At 54.4% G+C, this 7,500-nt stretch overlaps 3 non-coding genes across 3 annotated transcripts in view; all 3 read left to right on the top strand.

Moving 5' to 3' along the window:
* The first annotated feature begins 3,594 nt into the window (after positions 1-3,594).
* Positions 3,595-5,487, top strand: LOC126327717 (small subunit ribosomal RNA). Its single transcript, XR_007561405.1, has one exon. It is a non-coding gene; the product is annotated as a small subunit ribosomal RNA (ribosomal RNA).
* Positions 5,488-5,848: 361 nt separating this feature from the next.
* Positions 5,849-6,003, top strand: LOC126327791 (5.8S ribosomal RNA). Its single transcript, XR_007561473.1, has one exon. It is a non-coding gene; the product is annotated as a 5.8S ribosomal RNA (ribosomal RNA).
* A 188-nt stretch (positions 6,004-6,191) lies between these two features.
* The window catches only part of LOC126327740 (large subunit ribosomal RNA), a 4,222-nt gene continuing 2,913 nt past the window's right edge, over positions 6,192-7,500 (top strand). The window contains exon 1 of the ribosomal RNA XR_007561427.1: positions 6,192-7,500. This exon is cut by the window's right edge and continues 2,913 nt beyond it. This is a non-coding gene — a ribosomal RNA (large subunit ribosomal RNA).

Here is a 7,500-nt window from a genome sequence, read left to right as displayed (position 1 = left end):
CCCCCCCCCCACTCTCTCTGCCCCCTTCCCACACAATACCGAATTTAACCAAGATTATCGCTTAACCTAACTGTGGATGTACCAGATTATCGCTTAACCTAACTGTGGCTGTACCAGATTATCGCTTAACCTAACTGTGGCTGTACCAGATTATCGCTTAACCTAACTGTGGCTGTACCAGATTATCGCTTAACCTAACTGTGGCTGTACCAGATTATCGCTTAACCTAACTGTGGCTGTACCAGATTATCGCTTAACCTAACTGTGGCTGTACCAGATTATCGCTTAACCTAACTGTGGCTGTACCAGATTATCGCTTAACCTAACTGTGGCTGTACCAGATTATCGCTTAACCTAACTGTGGCTGTACCAGATTATCGCTTAACCTAACTGTGGCTGTACCAGATTATCGCTTAACCTAACTGTGGCTGTACCAGATTATCGCTTAACCTAACTGTGGCTGTACCAGATTATCGCTTAACCTAACTGTGGATGTACCAGATTATCGCTTAACCTAACTGTGGTTGTACCAGATTATCCCTTAACCTAACTCAATTTGCCCCTTAACCTAACTCAATTTGCCCCTTAACCTAACTCAATTTGCCCCTTAACCTAACTCAATTTGCCCCTTAACCTAACTCAATTTGCCCCTTAACCTAACTCAATTTGCCCCTTAACCTAACTCAATTTGCCCCTTAACCTAACTCAATTTGCCCCTTAACCTAACTCAATTTGCCCCTTAACCTAACTCAATTTGCCCCTTAACCTAACTCAATTTGCCCCTTAACCTAACTCAATTTGCCCCTTAACCTAACTCAATTTGCCCCTTAACCTAACTCAATTTGCCCCTTAACCTAACTCAAGTTGCCCCTTAACCTAACTCAAGTTGCCCCTTAACCTAACTCAAGTTGCCCCTTAACCTAACTCAAGTTGCCCCTTAACCTAACTCAAGTTGCCCCTTAACCTAACTCAAGTTGCCCCTTAACCTAACTCAAGTTGCCCCTTAACCTAACTCAAGTTGCCCCTTAACCTAACTCAAGTTGCCCCTTAACCTAACTCAAGTTGCCCCTTAACCTAACTCAAGTTGCCCCTTAACCTAACTCAAGTTGCCCCTTAACCTAACTCAAGTTGCCCCTTAACCTAACTCAAGTTGTCCCTTAACCTAACTCAAGTTGTCCCTTAACCTAACTCAAGTTGTCCCTTAACCTAACTCAAGTTGTCCCTTAACCTAACTCAAGTTGTCCCTTAACCTAACTCAAGTTGTCCCTTAACCTAACTCAAGTTGTCCCTTAACCTAACTCAAGTTGTCCCTTAACCTAACTCAAGTTGTCCCTTAACCTAACTCAATTTGCCCCTTAACCTAACTCAAGTTGCCCCTTAACCTAACTCAAGTTGCCCCTTAACCTAACTCAAGTTGCCCCTTAACCTAACTCAAGTTGCCCCTTAACCTAACCCACGTTGTCCCTTAACCTAACCCACGTTGTCCCTTAACCTAACCCACGTTGTCCCTTAACCTAACCCACGTTGTCCCTTAACCTAACCCACGTTGTCCCTTAACCTAACCCACGTTGTCCCTTAACCTAACCCACGTTGTCCCTTAACCTAACCCACGTTGTCCCTTAACCTAACCCACGTTGTCCCTTAACCTAACCCACGTTGTCCCTTAACCTAACCCACGTTGTCCCTTAACCTAACCCACGTTGTCCCTTAACCTAACCCACGTTGTCCCTTAACCTAACCCACGTTGTCCCTTAACCTAACCCACGTTGTCCCTTTGCCTAACATAGTTCACTGCTCGGAATCTCTGGTGTCGTTGTTATCCTCATGTAGATGTCTTGCGAGTGTTGCTTACTTTCCACATATTCCCGCTATCCACTGTCAATTGTACTGCAATAGGACTATATCGGCCCCCCCCCCTCCCTCTGTCCCTCTCTTTGTGTCTCTGTCCTCTCAAGCTGGTCGGTCTGGCGTTTGAGTGTTAAATGAGCCTCGCAGCTGTTCAGTTGCATTCAGATGTCGACGCCCTCAGTGTACGTCGTGGTATGGTCTGTGTCCATTGTCCGCTGATGTCGTACGCGTAACCCACACGCTGTACCGATCATCGGTCGTTACGTACAGAGTGAAGTAGTGTGATACGTGTGACCGTACGCTGGCTGTGCCCAACGGTGTCGAATCTCAATTTCCATATGTTGTGCTCGATGCTACTTGTCTCGTCTCCCAATAACAGCTAGGTTGCACTGTGGTACGCCGTAGAGGCGTGTGGGAGGAACGTACGAACGCATTGTATGTCACCCTGGGTCGCTGGGTGTGGTGGTGCGGTGAGTCAGGTCAGGTCAGGTCAGGTCAGGTCAGCGTGAGCCGTCTGATGTAGTGACGCGTGTATTCCGACTTTGTCGTATTGCCTCACACAAAGTGCTACCCTGGTGGACCGCGTTCCATATCTGGGACATGCCGCAGATGCCGGTTGACAGTGGATCGCGGAAGGGACATCGCATACGTGCGCGGGCCACCTTCCACGTGTTCTCTTCTGCACATGTCGCAGTGTGTATGTGGTCTGATGTAGCGTGTCGTGACACATGACATCCTGGCATGCAAGAATTGTTGAATTCGCAAATGTAGGTGGACATCTACGTTTACTGCCCAAGATACGCAAATGAACTGGAAATCCGTTGTTGAGCGGTTGTTCACGCTGGAGGTGAATCTGTAATGGCGACGATCGGTACAGCTATTAACCGGTTGTTTCAGCGGTACCCGCCACATCCACACACGTGACTAGGCCCATGTGGGTATGAAGCGATACGCGGCGGTGGCTTGGTGGGACTGTTCCCGGCCGGTGAAGGGGGGCCGCCCGGCGTGTTGGCCGCGCGCTGCGTGGGCGCACGCGCAACAGCCGGCTGGTGGGGGGCGCCGAGTGGCAGGAGCGCCAGCAGACGGGCCCGGCAGGCGGCGCAGCTACGCTGCGGCGCACCCTGCACGCGGCGCCTGGCGGCCAAAGTTGGTTCAGCCGAGCCCGGTGCGAAGCGCGGTGGACATCTGCAGTGTGCTGGTCTGATTGAGGACTGTGTTCGTTGAGGATGCGCCGCCGCCTGGCACTCGGCGCCGCGACGCCGTCTGCTGCTCGGTCGCCCCAGCGGTTCTCGCAGGTGGTTTGTATCGCAGTTGTGCGGACGTGTTGGCGCGTGCGCTGTGCTGGGAGAGTTCGCTTCTGCACCCAAGTGGGGCTTTGCCCTTGTGTGGCGCTGGCGTTGGAGCTGCCGGTCACCATAGGTGGCGCGTGTTGTCTCCCGCCGGCAATGCCACGACAGCACGCTCCCGGGCCTCTGTCGGCAGCGGCAAGCTCAGTTGGGAGCAAGGGTGTTTGCACTAAAACCGTCTACTCGCCTAACTCCGGGTGATTGCGCCTCTCTCGAAACCGACCAAGTACCTAGGACGGCGCTGCGCGCCGCCGGGACCTGAGAGGGTTTCGAGGTGTATCGTGCAGGGGAGCTCGGCCTCCTCCTGTTTGCAGAATAATTGAGCGGACGCTTGCGTGTTCGCGCGGGCCCCCGGGACACACTCCCGGGCGGCCGGCTGCTCAGCTCTAGTTGACGCAGCTCCCTGGTTGATCCTGCCAGTAGTCATATGCTTGTCTCAAAGATTAAGCCATGCATGTCTCAGTACAAGCCGCATTAAGGTGAAACCGCGAATGGCTCATTAAATCAGTTATGGTTCCTTAGATCGTACCCACGTTACTTGGATAACTGTGGTAATTCTAGAGCTAATACATGCAAACAGAGTCCCGACCAGAGATGGAAGGGACGCTTTTATTAGATCAAAACCAATCGGATTGGCTTGTCTGGTCCGTTTGCCTTGGTGACTCTGAATAACTTTGGGCTGATCGCACGGTCCTCGTACCGGCGACGCATCTTTCAAATGTCTGCCTTATCAACTGTCGATGGTAGGTTCTGCGCCTACCATGGTTGTAACGGGTAACGGGGAATCAGGGTTCGATTCCGGAGAGGGAGCCTGAGAAACGGCTACCACATCCAAGGAAGGCAGCAGGCGCGCAAATTACCCACTCCCGGCACGGGGAGGTAGTGACGAAAAATAACGATACGGGACTCATCCGAGGCCCCGTAATCGGAATGAGTACACTTTAAATCCTTTAACGAGTATCTATTGGAGGGCAAGTCTGGTGCCAGCAGCCGCGGTAATTCCAGCTCCAATAGCGTATATTAAAGTTGTTGCGGTTAAAAAGCTCGTAGTTGGATTTGTGTCCCACGCTGTTGGTTCACCGCCCGTCGGTGTTTAACTGGCATGTATCGTGGGACGTCCTGCCGGTGGGGCGAGCCGAAGGGGTGCTTTCGCGTCCCGAGGCGGACCCCGTTTAAATCCTACCAGGGTGCTCTTTGTTGAGTGTCTCGGTGGGCCGGCACGTTTACTTTGAACAAATTAGAGTGCTTAAAGCAGGCAAGCCCGCCTGAATACTGTGTGCATGGAATAATGGAATAGGACCTCGGTTCTATTTTGTTGGTTTTCGGAACCCGAGGTAATGATTAATAGGGACAGGCGGGGGCATTCGTATTGCGACGTTAGAGGTGAAATTCTTGGATCGTCGCAAGACGAACAGAAGCGAAAGCATTTGCCAAGTATGTTTTCATTAATCAAGAACGAAAGTTAGAGGTTCGAAGGCGATCAGATACCGCCCTAGTTCTAACCATAAACGATGCCAGCCAGCGATCCGCCGCAGTTCCTCCGATGACTCGGCGGGCAGCCTCCGGGAAACCAAAGCTTTTGGGTTCCGGGGGAAGTATGGTTGCAAAGCTGAAACTTAAAGGAATTGACGGAAGGGCACCACCAGGAGTGGAGCCTGCGGCTTAATTTGACTCAACACGGGAAACCTCACCAGGCCCGGACACCGGAAGGATTGACAGATTGATAGCTCTTTCTTGATTCGGTGGGTGGTGGTGCATGGCCGTTCTTAGTTGGTGGAGCGATTTGTCTGGTTAATTCCGATAACGAACGAGACTCTAGCCTGCTAACTAGTCGCGTGACATCCTTCGTGCTGTCAGCGATTACTTTTCTTCTTAGAGGGACAGGCGGCTTCTAGCCGCACGAGATTGAGCAATAACAGGTCTGTGATGCCCTTAGATGTTCTGGGCCGCACGCGCGCTACACTGAAGGAATCAGCGTGTCTTCCTAGGCCGAAAGGTCGGGGTAACCCGCTGAACCTCCTTCGTGCTAGGGATTGGGGCTTGCAATTGTTCCCCATGAACGAGGAATTCCCAGTAAGCGCGAGTCATAAGCTCGCGTTGATTACGTCCCTGCCCTTTGTACACACCGCCCGTCGCTACTACCGATTGAATGATTTAGTGAGGTCTTCGGACTGGTACGCGGCATCGACTCTGTCGTTGCCGATGCTACCGGAAAGATGACCAAACTTGATCATTTAGAGGAAGTAAAAGTCGTAACAAGGTTTCCGTAGGTGAACCTGCGGAAGGATCATTACCGACTAGACTGCATGTCTTTCGATGTGCGTGTCGTGTCGCGCAACACGCTACCTGTACGGCAGTGGCCGTGCGCCGCGTGCGGAACCACGCGTGCCTCTCAAAACTAGCGGAAGTGTTGTTGTTGTGTGGTACGAGCGCTGAAGCTCTGGAGCGGCTGGCCTGCGGTACCTGGCGCCTGGCGCCGGTTTTGAATGACGTTCGCCCGAGTGCCTGTCCGCTCCGGTGTGGAGCCGTACGACGCCCATCGGCTGTGAGGCCGTTGGACACAAAAAAATAGTGGAACAGGGGCCGTCAGACGCCTCAGTCCCGCAAATGCTACTGTCTTGAAAGAGACAGTGGGAGACTGAAAAGGAAAAGATCACCCAGGACGGTGGATCACTCGGCTCGTGGGTCGATGAAGAACGCAGCAAATTGCGCGTCGACATGTGAACTGCAGGACACATGAACATCGACGTTTCGAACGCACATTGCGGTCCATGGATTCCGTTCCCGGGCCACGTCTGGCTGAGGGTCGGCTACGTATACTGAAGCGCGCGGCGTTTGTCCCGCTTCGGAGACGTGGGAGTGTCGTGGTCGCCTGTGTGGCCGGCCGCGTCTCCTTAAACGTGCGATGCGCGCCCGTCGCCTGGCGGTTCGCATACCGGTACTTTCTCGGTAGCGTGCACAGCCGGCTGGCGGTGTGGCGTGCGACACCTCGTACAACGACCTCAGAGCAGGCGAGACTACCCGCTGAATTTAAGCATATTACTAAGCGGAGGAAAAGAAACTAACAAGGATTCCCCCAGTAGCGGCGAGCGAACAGGGAAGAGTCCAGCACCGAACCCCGCAGGCTGCCGCCTGTCGTGGCATGTGGTGTTTGGGAGGGTCCACTACCCCGACGCCTCGCGCCGAGCCCAAGTCCAACTTGAATGAGGCCACGGCCCGTAGAGGGTGCCAGGCCCGTAGCGGCCGGTGCGAGCGTCGGCGGGACCTCTCCTTCGAGTCGGGTTGCTTGAGAGTGCAGCTCCAAGTGGGTGGTAAACTCCATCTGAGACTAAATATGACCACGAGACCGATAGCGAACAAGTACCGTGAGGGAAAGTTGAAAAGAACTTTGAAGAGAGAGTTCAAAAGTACGTGAAACCGTTCTGGGGTAAACGTGAGAAGTCCGAAAGGTCGAACGGGTGATATTCACGCCCATCCGGCCACTGGCCCCCGCCCTCGGCAGATGGGGCCGGCCGCCCGCGCGGAGCAATCCGCGGCGGGGTCGTGTCCGGTTGCCTTTCCACTCGCCGCGGGGTGGGGCCGTTCCGGTGTGCGGTGGGCCGCACTTCTCCCCTAGTAGGACGTCGCGACCCGCTGGGTGCCGGCCTACGGCCCGGGTGCGCAGCCTGTCCTTCCGCGGGCCTCGGTTCGCGTCTGTTGGGCAGAGCCCCGGTGTCCTGGCTGGCTGCTCGGCGGTATATCTGGAGGAGTCGATTCGCCCCTTTGGGCGCTCGGGCTCCCGGCAAGCGCGCGCGGTTCTTCCCGGATGACGGACCTACCTGGCCCGGCCCCGGACCCGCGCCGCTGTTGGCTCGGGATGCTCTCGGGCGGAATAATCGCTCCCGTCAGCGGCGCTTCAGCTTTGGACAATTTCACGACCCGTCTTGAAACACGGACCAAGGAGTCTAACATGTGCGCGAGTCATTGGGCTGTACGAAACCTAAAGGCGTAATGAAAGTGAAGGTCTCGCCTTGCGCGGGCCGAGGGAGGATGGGGCTTCCCCGCCCTTCACGGGGCGGCGGCCTCCGCACTCCCGGGGCGTCTCGTCCTCATTGCGAGGTGAGGCGCACCTAGAGCGTACACGTTGGGACCCGAAAGATGGTGAACTATGCCTGGCCAGGACGAAGTCAGGGGAAACCCTGATGGAGGTCCGTAGCGATTCTGACGTGCAAATCGATCGTCGGAGCTGGGTATAGGGGCGAAAGACTAATCGAACCATCTAGTAGCTGGTTCCCTCCGAAGTTTCCCTCAGGATAGCTGGTGCTCG

The sequence above is a fragment of the Schistocerca gregaria genome, unplaced genomic scaffold (assembly GCF_023897955.1).
Source record: "Schistocerca gregaria isolate iqSchGreg1 unplaced genomic scaffold, iqSchGreg1.2 ptg001059l, whole genome shotgun sequence".
In the NCBI taxonomy this organism is placed as follows: Eukaryota; Metazoa; Arthropoda; class Insecta; order Orthoptera; family Acrididae; genus Schistocerca; species Schistocerca gregaria.
The sequence above is the reverse complement of the archived record's forward strand: the minus strand, read 5'-3'. Positions and strand labels throughout refer to the sequence as shown.